Here is a 12898-nt window from a genome sequence, read left to right as displayed (position 1 = left end):
AAATATCACAATAGCCGATTTATTTGGATTGAGTTGCAAGCAGTGTTTTTTGGAGAATTCGTTTAAATTTTCAAGATCATAATTAAGAGCTGTAAGAGATTGAATGCTTTCATCGGGACTAAATGACAGGTAAAGCTGCGTAATAATGTTGGGTGCATCACTGAAATATAGAAGGGAAGTACGACACAGAGATTGAAAAAAAGAGGGACCTAGAATAGAACCGTGAGGTACACCGGTTGTAATATTTAATGAAAGAGAAGTGTTTCCTGAATAAGTCACAACCTGTGATCTATTATAGAGATAACTGGCTATCAAAATGCGTCATCATAACAATCCAATCCAATCTAATCCCAATTGATGTTGCTTATGTTTAGATTTATATTGCTTACTGTATTGTTTCTGTGTTTAAGAATTACAAATTTTGTTTGTTAATATTTAGTTTCAATTTGTTTTAGTACAGCCACTTGAGATATATATTAAGGTTCTTCTTTATTAGTCTTCCTAGTCCCTTCTCATTTTCTGATGTGTCATCGGAAAATGCGTAGTATTGAGCTTTAAGGCTATCAATTTGCAAACTAAGCACGTAAATAGCATAACGTAGTAGTCCAGAACAGAACCGTGTGGTACTCCACAATTGTTTTCCAGTGTGTCGCTACAAAGCTTACCTATTTTTAACCTACTGACTGTACCACATCAAGTAAGAGTCTAAAATAGTATAACATCATTTCTGAAAGTCCGTATAATATAATCTTAGTAAAAGAATATCTAAGTGCTATATGCTTTAATAACTTATTATCTCCGTTCTTAAAAATTTAACGATCGTTCCTACTTTTTTCCTACTGAAGCCTGATACCGAAATATAAACGGATTACCGTCCTGTAGCTCATTTTTCATTCACGCAGGTACGTCACTGACATTAATTCACTCATTAAAAGTGATTTAACGTTCATCTTTACGTTTCGTAGGTCGTGGTATAGTTCTTATATTATCGGGCTGTATTCGTTGGTAAAAACCAGATACGGCAATGTGACGACGGTGTTCCGTTTCATTTGGGCAATCCAAAAATACACCTCTAGACGCCCTCCTTCATCTATCAAAATTTTTGTTTAATTCTTTTTTTGTAGCCCATAGGAAAAAATCGATATAAAGTTATGTATAACAATCAAATTAATTTAGTTTGAGAAATATTTATTCTGGGCTTTACTTGTATTTATTTCGCCCATGAATTATAGTTGTGATTTTAGAGTACTTTTGACCGGGCCGATATATCATGAAGTTTTTTATATAGGGCGTCAAAAAGTATGGGGACAATGGAGCATCTCTCAGACAGTGCCTTTGAATATTGAATAAAAAAGTACTCAATAAGACTAAGCATGACTGAAAATATCGTAATATGTAAAGAAGTATACGGATAAATCTTATGAATCCGACTTAAATGTTATGATACCATCGTCTTAAAATATTTTCTATACTCCGTCCTCGGAAATAAACAATTATGCACTAATCATGCAACCACCCGGCATCTACGGTGTTAATGGGCCATATAATACCAGCATATTGTTGGTATCGAAGTATTTCGCTTTTTCATATAAATGTCTCGTAAATTCAAGCCGTTATCAAAGCTATGTATTATTATTATTATTTAATTAAAAATGTATTATTGAATGAAATGCACTTTTCAATGAACTCATTAATAGTGATTGAATACCGAAAAAGAAACAAGGCTTTTATGAACAAAATAAACTTAGTTTGTTTTGCATTACCATTACCAATAATAAACCGAAATAAGGAAAATATTGTTTGAAATGATTATAATGTAACTTCATAATTAGGTATTACGAAAAACAATCAGCAATTTGTTTAAAAAATGAGTTTAAATACTTGTTCTGTCAATTCATTTATGAGGAAAGTTTATATTCACAAAATTTCTTACAATTAGCGCATAATGTGGTGGTGTTTGGTCAAACAAAGGTATCATGGCATTTCTTATAGCCAAATGTAAGTCATCGATCAAATCTTAAAACTTGCGTTGGAAGAAATGTAAAAATGTCGCTGCATCTGGGGGTAATTCAAATAGTCCTAGTACACAATTATTTACTATGCCTGCGCACACGTTGAATTCTTGCTGGAAATGTTTTTCCTATATCAAATGAATGTCTGTTGTGAAATTGAAAAATAACTCTACGAGTAAAAGCAAAAGTAGCCTTCTCAGCTGGGTAGAATTTTTTTTTTGTGTGAAATAATAAGGATAAAGACTTTCTCCTTTTATTGTTCTAAATGCTGATGTTCTAAATGCTACTAGAACTAGTAGCAGCACTTAACGATTGTGCTTTTTTTGATGAAAAGATCCCGAAGCTCCCAAATCATTGGGCATAAACACGCACCATAGTTCTCATTTCTCGATTTGAAAATGCCTTGGCATTTTTACGGAACGAAAAATAAACGCAAATAATAAATTTCAAAATAACACTTAACTGTCAAACTTGACGTACTATGCCTCCTATGATTTCAATTGTTCAATTAACAAAAAGCAATCAAAGTCTGCTTGAATCTTATTAATCTACTGTAATTTTATAAAATAGAAAACTAACTATAACACTATAAGATATATCCGGACGCCCAGCACGTTAATGGCCGATGAAAGCGTTGAAGACGTGAAAAATCGTCAATATTAGAGAAGTGACTGAAGACGTCGTCACCTCTATTGGTTCGTGCCATGCAATTTTTTCCAAAGTTTTGGGCATGGAACGTGTAGTAGCAAAATTTGTTCCGAAACTGCTTAATTTTGAACAAAAGGACTACCGAAGGAGCAAGGCTCAGGAACTGTTAAACAATGTCAATAATGGTCCTTATATGCTTATATGCTTACTTAAAAGTTCCCTTACTTTTTGAACACAGCTCGTATGTAGACACTAATTGGGTAGATATTTTGAACAACTAACTCAATAAAATAAAATACAAATAAATAAAAAATATAAAAAGAAAATAAATGGGTTTAGAATATCGTTTCGGGCATATGTTCATTTGACAATTTTAACTTGAAATCTACAACACACTCTCAAGCTATGGCAGTCATGTCGTGGTATATTCTCTATAGTAGTATACTTATACAAAAATATCCGGTAATAAATTAATAATTTCCAAAGATTGTAATACTTTTTACCGCAAGACTAAAAAACGTCTTGGGTACATCCTAACAAATCCCTCAGCAAATTTCCTTAAAAAAATGGGTGTATACGGAACACAAATATCTGATTGTTTGGGTACGGTCGGTAGGTGACTCGGGAAAAATGTGTTATTTAGTATTAGCGATCTGCCACATGTAAAATTTTGATGTTGCTTAACTCTTCGCCACATGCTCCGAATACTGTGGATGACTGTGGCAGGTTCTTCCAAAGGTAAAATTAGCATTAGCCCTTTTATAGTATATTATGCAACAAGTGCGGTAAACGGCAATGTTTTATAACGACCGTTAGTTTTTGGCCACACTTTCGCAAAACAACACGAATACATTCACTGACATGACTGTCAGAATTGATAAACGTCAAAATTCAAAGCATGGGAAATATCTCCGAAAACGTACAATTGCTCCCAAATCCGTGCGGTAAAATCCCCGGATTCGTGGGAAACGAAACTGACGTGAAAAAGTGACGCTTCCCGCACGCTAGATCGGTGCGTAATTAGGTATTTTACAAACGGGAGTAGAAAAAATTCTTAATAACTTATGCATGCGTTAATTGTCGCTTTTGTGTAATAAAGTTGTCATATAAAAATCTGTGCTAATGCCAGCTTCACACGGAAGTTGGTATTACTATCATATTCACTTTCTGAAGCTTTATTTAAAAAACTACGTTGCTTCCCTTTTGGCGATCTTGGGTCATCCTTTTATCATAAATTCATAGCAAAAAAAAGTTGTCGCGCAGAGATTTATAAAAAACCTGCAGAGAGTGTACGCTAAAGTTGCATCACCGTTTTTAAGCTTGCACTTTCTTTCACTTTCGCTTCTTTGTCGCTAATTTGTCATAAAAGAAAAAAAATGGAGCTGCACTTTTTTCACGCTGAAGTTAGCATTGCCAGCTTTAAGAACTTCTTAAATATTTTATTTGTGGATTGGACTTTTTTGTTGTAAATTTGTCGTAAATGAAGTTTCTCTAAAAAAAATAACACGAAAATTAGCGTTACCCAATATTTTATTTATTTTAAATTTTTTTTGTCGTAAATTTGTTGAAAGAATTGGTGGTGCAGCGTTGCATTAAATATTTCGCCGGTAATGCTTTACGCGGAAGTTAGCATTACCACCCTTAAAGCTAACACTTTCTGGATATTTTGTATATTTATAGGACTTTTCTGTCGTAAAAGAAAAAAATTGGTGGTCCAACATTACCTCTCTTAAAAGTTGCACTCTCTGGGTCTCACTTTGTTGTCTTAAATTGGTCAAAAAAAGTGGAGCTAAAGTGTTTCTTATAAAAAAAGCCCTGGTATTTTTTTACTCCGAAGTTAGCATTAAACCGCCCTTAAAACTCGCACTTTCTGAATATTTTATATATTTGTAACACATTTCTGCCGTAAAATAAAAAATTGGTGGTAATAGTGGTAAAAGAAATCCCTGGTAATGATTCACGCGGAAGTTAGCATTATATTTGATTTATGTATAGGACTTATGTCATCAAAGTAAAAAATGGTGTTCCAGTGTTACCTCCCTTAAAAGTTGCACTTTGTGGGTGTCATTTTGTTGTCATACAGTGGTGCCATGAAAAAAATCCCTGGTAATTCTTTACATGGAAGAAGAAGAAAAAAATTGTGACATAGCGTTGCTTTGAAATAATCGCTGGTAATGTTTCACGCTGAAGGTAGCATTATGAGCTTCAAAAATTTACACTTTCTGCATATATGGTTATAGTACGTTTCTATCGTAAAAGAAAAGAATTGGTGGTCCAGAATTACCTCTCATAAAATTTTCACTTTATGGGTGTTACTGATAATGCCTTACGTGGAGGTTCGCATTACCAGCCTAAACCTTGCACTTTCTGGGTCTCACTTTGTTGTCATAAATTTGTCAAAAAAAATACCCTAGTAATGTTCTACGCAAATGTTGGCATTGCCACATTTAAAGCTTGAAATTCCTTAATATTTTAGTTGTGGATTGGACTTTTTGTTTATAAATTTGTCGTAAAAAAATAGTGGGACAATTTCTTAATAAAAAATCACAATTCTTCATATGGAAGTTATCATCTTTAAAAATTGTACTTTCTCGATATTTACGCATTGGCTGTCAGTTTTTTCGTAAATTTGCTGAGATAATTGGTGGTGCCGCGTTCCATTGAAAATATCACTGGTAATGCTTTGCGCGGAAGTTAGCATTACAATCCATAAAACTTTCTGAACATTTTATTGATTGGTCGTATAGCGTTTCTTTAAAAGAAATCCCTGGTAATGCTTCAAGCGGAAGTAAGCATTACCCCTTAAATTTGTACATTCTGAATATTGTATTTATCGATTGGGTGTTACTTTTTTGTCGCAAATTTGGCAAAAACTTGGTGGTGCAGCATTAAAAAAAAACCTAAAAGTGGTTTCACGCGGAACACACGTTGTCTGCTTAGGACGAGAAGTTTAAGCTCTCATTACGGACTATTCTCATCATTAAGGTGAATTGACTTCATGTTTGCTATTGGGAAAAATGTTTGAAGTACTGCTTTAAGGGTATTTGATACATCTACGTGGGGTGATTAACTTTTTTGTTCTTTTTCCATCCAGCCAACAATAAACATCTTACACGTAAATAACCCGTTCTTTGTTTCACCACCAGGTGTTCGACATCTTGAATTTCATTTCAAACGTTGACATCTGTGTGGGGGTTTGGTGGTATCGGGTTTTGGGAAACAAAAAGTTGATAAAATAAACTCACAATGGAGGCAGCTGCGACGAAACAACGTATGCCGATTTTTTGCAATCAACAATTTTTTCAAGCAATGCGGAATTAGAATTAACCAAATTTAAAACTAATGCTTTGTTATATTAAAATCTAGTGTTACTACAACCTTCCAAAGAATAATGTTTCAAATTAATATGCTATTGCTCGAATTATTCTGTAGTATTTAAGCGCATGTTTTGTTTGATACTTATTATTATATATTATTACTAAAAACATCGATTTTAATATGAATAACATAAATACAGTTTTTCCTTTTAAAGATCGTAATAATTATAATATTAAATTATAATAATAAAAGCTCCATATGTCATCTTTTATACATTTGTGCTCTCTGTAACACTAATCGATACTTCAATGCATTCCTCAAAATTTTTTATGTCAACATGGGTTCCGTTCCGTTTCAATTTTACTTTGAAATTTATCCAAAACGGCGTAGCAATTCCAATCAAATTTGGAAAGCTTAATTTATGTAAAGTAGCACATGTTTTACTACAAAAAGAGTTTGGACCACTATCCCAACTTTTCTAAAAAAAGCTGATAAAAGCTGCTTCTTGAACATTTGCTGGTTTCGATCTCTATAATCAGATAAATACAATTTTATTTATCTCTATTAATTCAAACCTAATACGAAAAAAAATCTAATATGCCATGTCCTTCTCTGAAAATTTTCGTTGGCTTGTCAAAGTGTTAGAAACTAAAATTTTAGTATATTTTGTAAGTTTTCGATACGTATTTAGTAATTTGTTACGTTTATAGTTCTAAAAAGCTAAGTGTTTCCTCGTTATGGTTGATGTTGTGTTTATTAATTTTTACACACCACTAAAATGTTCTTTTGCCATTATGGTGAAGCGAAGCAACTAGAATTTATCAAGTGGAACGTAATCCTAGTACAAGTACTAAAATCATTTCTAACGAAATATTTGGGCTGGTATTATTGCAATTCAAATTATTGGTAGAATTATTCTACCTGTATTACGATGTTAGGAAACATACGGTCAGTAGCATCCCTACCAAGATTCTCTGACTTGAATCCCGTACAAAATCAAAGGTTGTGAGGCACTGGTTACCAACTGATCAAACCTCTCATCAAACACAACTGCTAGATCACTTATTATAGTAAGTATTTTTAGAGAGTAATTAAAATGAAGTGGATGTTTGGTATAGAGTGTAAAACAGAAAGTTTCAGTTTATTAGCCAGACACCACAATCAGCGTCATTGTAAAAACCAAGGGGTGAGAACATTATAATTTTATATACACCAACGCCCTCAAAATTCTTATATAATACCTCATTATATTTACATTTACATTTCCCATATAATATCTCATAATTTGGAACAATTACTCACAATGTCCCCTAGTTTTTATTTTATTTTATATAGCTACCATCTTTTTGTAAACGTATCCAAGGCATCCAAATGAAAAAATACACAAATAAATAAATAAACAGTCATCCATTTGATTTCAAGTAAATTTGGTAGGTACAAACCAGTTGAAGTACAATTAGTCCTGCTTTCAGGGGGTTGACTTCCACATGATTTCACTCCTCAAAAAAACATATTATGTTTTAAAACTCTTATTATTTACAAACACATTTATAAGTTTTAATTTCCTATGAAACGGGAGGTGCATAAACGAGGTACTGACATAATCTATCAGGATTAACTTAACCTATTAAATTGTTATTTTTACTTGACGTAGTTAACGCTTTAACCAGTAAGTGTCGGAAGGTTTTCCAAGAATTCCTGTATGTTCCTTATTAAGGTCTTTTCCAATTCGGTTAAAAAAATCTCGGGCAGGCCATCTCAAAAAAAAAGATCCTCAATGCATCAGAAACTTTTCGTTTTTGTTTTTGGAACCACCGTAACTTTTTTTTGAAATATTAATCTGGATTTTCAATTTTTGGTTTTTGAAAACCTTTGATGTCCGAAAATTGGTAACGAATTGAAATCAATCTTTTTTTTAAATTTTTGCCGCTCTTAATAGGAACTCAATGTGATTTAAAATCAAAATTTATGATTGTTAAAAAAAAATCAAATTCTAAGTTAAATGTGACAAGACAAATAAAAAAATATATAAATAAAAAGATGTTTTTTTTTCTTAAATTAGTCATAAAACATAAGTGTTTTCGAATCGAATGTTGTTTGTACGCAAAAAAATTTGGTGCATTCTTGTTGGTACAGGTACTATGTCATTAATTTTTACTTTCGCTCATTTACGTGGTCATTGTGTCAGGAAAAATTCGGCATGCAAGGTGAAACGAATTTGTATGGAAAATTTTCTATTAACGTTTTACTGTTAATTGGTATAACTTGATATCTGCGATATTGCCGTTAGAAGCTAAACTATTTGCCGTTATGAAACTCATTAGAATATTAAGGCAGTTTCAATTTATAGCTTTAAAGACACCGTTTTACCATAAATATTGCATTAGGTTTAGCTGTGCCTCCCGAGAGAATTCATTTTCCGTATTTTTATTTTAAAATAATTATAGTGATCTCCATGGTGACCGCTTTTTTTACATAAATTTAGAAATTTCAATTTTCAAATATACTTTCTCATTGTGGAGATATAAAATTTTTGTACCAATATTCAGCTTGAAATTCTCCTTTCAATTGCATAATGAGCAAGCAAGGTTTAAAGGCTCTATATATTGTCTTCCAAAGATTTTTTATTTCAAAAACTGTGAAAAAATAATAAATGTAAAAAGTAAAAAAGTATATTTTTTCACTAACTGAATTAGAGAAAATTATCGACAATTTACAAAGTTTGCAAGTACACTATTTGTACAGAGTTGTCAAGGGGTCGATTTTTGAGAAACATTTGACTTTTACAACTGCATGGCGATATCTGAACCACCAAGTTTTTTCAAATTTTGCCCCTTTTAAAAATTGTCCATACCTTCTATATTTATGAAAATTTTCAGTTTTGGGTTCGCATAAAAATATTGTTAGGGCATTTTTTTAGGCAAATGCATGCGTACTCATATTTTTTCTAAAGTTCTCCGTTTTCTCATAAATGAATACTTTCTTATTTTATACGGTAATCACTTCAATGCACAGGATGATGCGAAAAACATAGGAAGAATCCTCCAAAATTTTTATATCAACATGGGTCCCGTTCCGTTTCAATTTTACTTTCAAATTTATCCAAAACTTCTTCTGTATTTATGGAAATTTTCAGTTTTGGGTTCGCATAAAAATATTGTTAGGGCATTTTTTTAGGCAAATGCAGTGGCGTACTCAGATTTTTTCTAAAGTTCTCCGTTTTCTCATAAATGAATACATTCTTATTTTATACGGTAATCACAGTTTTTGTGTTTTCAGCAATACAGACTTGTTTGTATCTTCAATTAAAAAACGCGGACATATAGAGCATTTTTGTTTGTGTTTTAGTAGGCCGTGCACAATAGGTTTAAGAAGACATCACATAGAAACCTTTAAAATAATTTAATAAAAACTGGAACTTTAAAAAAGGTAAGGCCAATTTAAAGCAACTTAAATTATAGTGATTTTGACCTAATAAATGAAACACAGTAATTAGAATATACCATTAAAGTATCGATACCTACTCATTTCGATAGTACTCAAATCTTTTTTCGATACTACTCAAATATTACTACTAAAGTATCGATACTTACTCATATCGATACTTTAACACTTTATTATTTTTTTATTTATTTTAAGGAAACTAACAATGAACGTTGAAGGACAATAATTAAAACAAAATTAAGAAGGAAAAGAAAACTTTTATTATAAACGTTTGCGTCACGTCAAGCACGTACTTTAAACAAAAAACTCCATGATAACATTGGAATAATAAGCCGATGATTACAATAAATAAAATTATTCGTAAGCAATCTCTTGTATATTTGACAATTTATGTTGGTTGACAATGAAAAAAATGACGGGCGGACGTCTTTCTGGCTTTTGGCGCGGGCTCGGTCGAGTGAAGCGGACGAGTTCGGCTTTGTTGGCGCGAGAAAACACGTCACCACAGATCAGATAGTGATTATGTTAGTCTGATGCATTCGTTTTTCTTTTTAAATGGTGAGGCCGATTCGATTTGATACCAAGTACTTTTGTTTCGATACCGAGTAAGTATCGCAAGATTGATTCGATGCTATAAATAGTTGGTATCGAATCAAAAGTATCGAGTACCTACTCGTATTTGCTAGTATCGGAATATCCCTATCTGTTATAACACCGCAATTCAGACCACCCTGTACACTGACTAAGACATTCTGCCAATTAAAAGCTAAAAAAACGAAATATTAAATTCGGTTGGGATCAATAAATTTTTAGATGTGTTTTCGGAGCGCGAGCATCGAAGATGCCAAGTGAGATTTTGGCGAAACGTCTGCAGGATTCCAGTCGGATGCAAGATTTGCAGGATTCCAGTCGGATGCAGGATTCCAGTCGGAGTTCAACGAGCGAACGGATGATATCCCGGAATATAGTGTCATCATATATATATATATATATATATATATATATATATATATATATATATATATATATATATATATATATATATATATATATATATATATATATATATATATATATATATATATATATATATATATATATGATGACACTATATTCCGGGATATCATCCGTTCGCTCGTTGAACTCCGACTGGAATCCTGCATCCGACTGGAATCCTGCAAATCTTGCATCCGACTGGAATCCTGCAGACGTTTCGCCAAAATCTCACTTGGCATCTTCAATGCTCGCGCTCCGAAAACACTTCGAACACTGGGAGGTTATCGGCGGTGCGTGCGGTATTTATACTCTGCGCCGGAGATGGTAACGGTGCTGCTTGTGCGTGGGGGGAGGTGGCTCCGCCCCCTGAATTGTCGCGTTGTTAATTTCGCCCGATCGTAGTTGCGATGTCCCCGTTGGCTGCTGCGCATCGCTCTGCTGTTTGATTATCGTTCTCCACGTGTTGGATAAATGCAGAGCGTCGTCTCTCGTATTGAGGTGTCCGGACTTTTCTATTTCGATGGCCTCTCGTATAATCCTAGTCCTAAAATCAGGAATATTAGCTATTTGTTTGCAAGTGCCGAAATCAATTTTATGGCCTGTCTGATGTTGGTGCTGAAACAAAGCAGATGTTGTTTGTTTGTTTCTTATGGCTAAACGATGTTCCTCGAGCCTGGCTGAAATTCTTCTGTTGGTCTGTCCCACATACGTCAGGCTGCACGATCCGCATGCTACACTGTATACTCCTTGGTTTTCCAGAGTAATTTTTTGTTTTGGGTTTCTTAGTATTGCTCCGATGGTATGGTCAGGTTTGTATGCCGTTGATATGTCGTGTTTCCGTAATATTCGGCCGATTTTGTCAGTAACCCCCTTGATGTATGGCAGGACAGCGATCGATCTTCGTTGGGTCTCGTCCTGCACTCTCTGCTGCGGCTGTTGTTGTTTACTGATTGCCTTGCTGATGGTGCGCCTTTGGTATCCGTTTTGTTGAAGACAGGTACTAATTTTCTTCAGTTCTTTATCTCTGTTCCTCTCGTTTGTGAGCCTGAAGGACCGAGCAATTAATGTATTTGCCACTGCCTGTATCTGTGATGGGTGGTGATGAGATTTAGCGTTCAGATATCTATTAGTGTGTGTTGGTTTTCTATAGACAGTGTGTTCCAAGTGTCCATCTTCGGTCCTTGTGATGTGCACATCTAAAAAGGGTAGACTGTTATCCTCTTCAAGTTCTATTGTAAATTGAATCCTTGGGTGAATGGAATTCAGATGATCTAGGAATTTCAAAAGCTCCTCCTTGCCAAAAGGCCATACAACAAATACGTCATCAACGTATCTTGTCCATAGTTTTGGCTTCAGATTTGCCTTCTCTATTGCTTTCTTTTCGAAGTAAATCATGAAGAGGTTGGCAATCACAGGTGAGAGAGATGATCCCATTGCTGCTCCATCTATTTGTCGGTAAATTTTCCCGTTGTGCATAAAGTAAGCGTTTTTCAGGCAATGTCTTGACAGATCCATTATGTATGGCGGAAGATCTTCGTTTTCTTCTATAAGCAAGAGTGCCTCTTCTACTGGAATACTCGGGTAGAGGGATTTGACATCGAAACTTGCCATAATGTCGTCCTTGTCCATCCTGAGAGAACCTAAAATCTGAGTGAAATGTTCTGAGTTTTTAACATAGGAATCTGCCTTTTCCACTATAGGCTGAAGTGCACTGGCCAGATGTTTTTCCAGCTTGCATAATGGTGAGTTAAAGGCGCTTACGATTGGACGCAGGGGAACCCCGTCCTTATGGATCTTTGGGAGCCCGTAGAATTTTGGGCAACGACTCGATTTTTCCCTCGGGATAAGTTTCTTCTTTGTATCCTCGTTTATTGATGAATCGAGAATTTTGGACTTAGTTGTTTTTTCCAAATATGTCGTGGGATCTCTGGTGATTAGTTTGTATATTGGGTCGTTCAAAATATCATTTCATCAATTCAATATATATATATATATATATATATATATATATATATATATATATATATATATATATATATATATATATATATATATATATATATATATATATATATATATATATATATATATATATATATATATATATATATATTGATACTTGTTATGTTGGGACTTCCGCTACGTGAAGCGGGCGGCCTAACATCCACTATTTTCGGGACGTATGTTATAAAACTTTCGATGTATATATGATGAGGGGGGCTTAAATTTATGGTTTCGCATAAGAGGGGTAACTATTTTTCTTTTCAAAATTATTGGACATCAGACACTCTTTCTCACTTCTGCCATATACGACTCCGCGATGATGCCAAGTTTCTCATATATACAAGAAGTGACAAGGTATGTTTTACTGTTAGACTGTATATTAAGGAAGTCACAATGAGTAAAGAGGTTCAGCTCTATATAGAATTCGCTCGATACTGCAAACGTGGTTCAAACAAAAACTGAATCCGTTGCACGTC

The 12898-nt window shown here is 33.9% G+C and overlaps 1 protein-coding gene across 2 annotated transcripts in view; it reads left to right on the top strand.

Annotated features, from left to right (window-relative positions):
• LOC132702794 (uncharacterized) overlaps positions 1 to 12898 on the top strand; it is a 308632-nt gene that overhangs the window by 160678 nt on the left and 135056 nt on the right. The gene's annotated exons all lie outside the window — the stretch shown is intronic.

The sequence above is a fragment of the Cylas formicarius genome, unplaced genomic scaffold (assembly GCF_029955315.1).
Source record: "Cylas formicarius isolate icCylForm1 unplaced genomic scaffold, icCylForm1.1 PGA_scaffold_6__28_contigs__length_40554024, whole genome shotgun sequence".
In the NCBI taxonomy this organism is placed as follows: domain Eukaryota; kingdom Metazoa; phylum Arthropoda; class Insecta; order Coleoptera; family Brentidae; genus Cylas; species Cylas formicarius.
The sequence above is the reverse complement of the archived record's forward strand: the minus strand, read 5'-3'. Positions and strand labels throughout refer to the sequence as shown.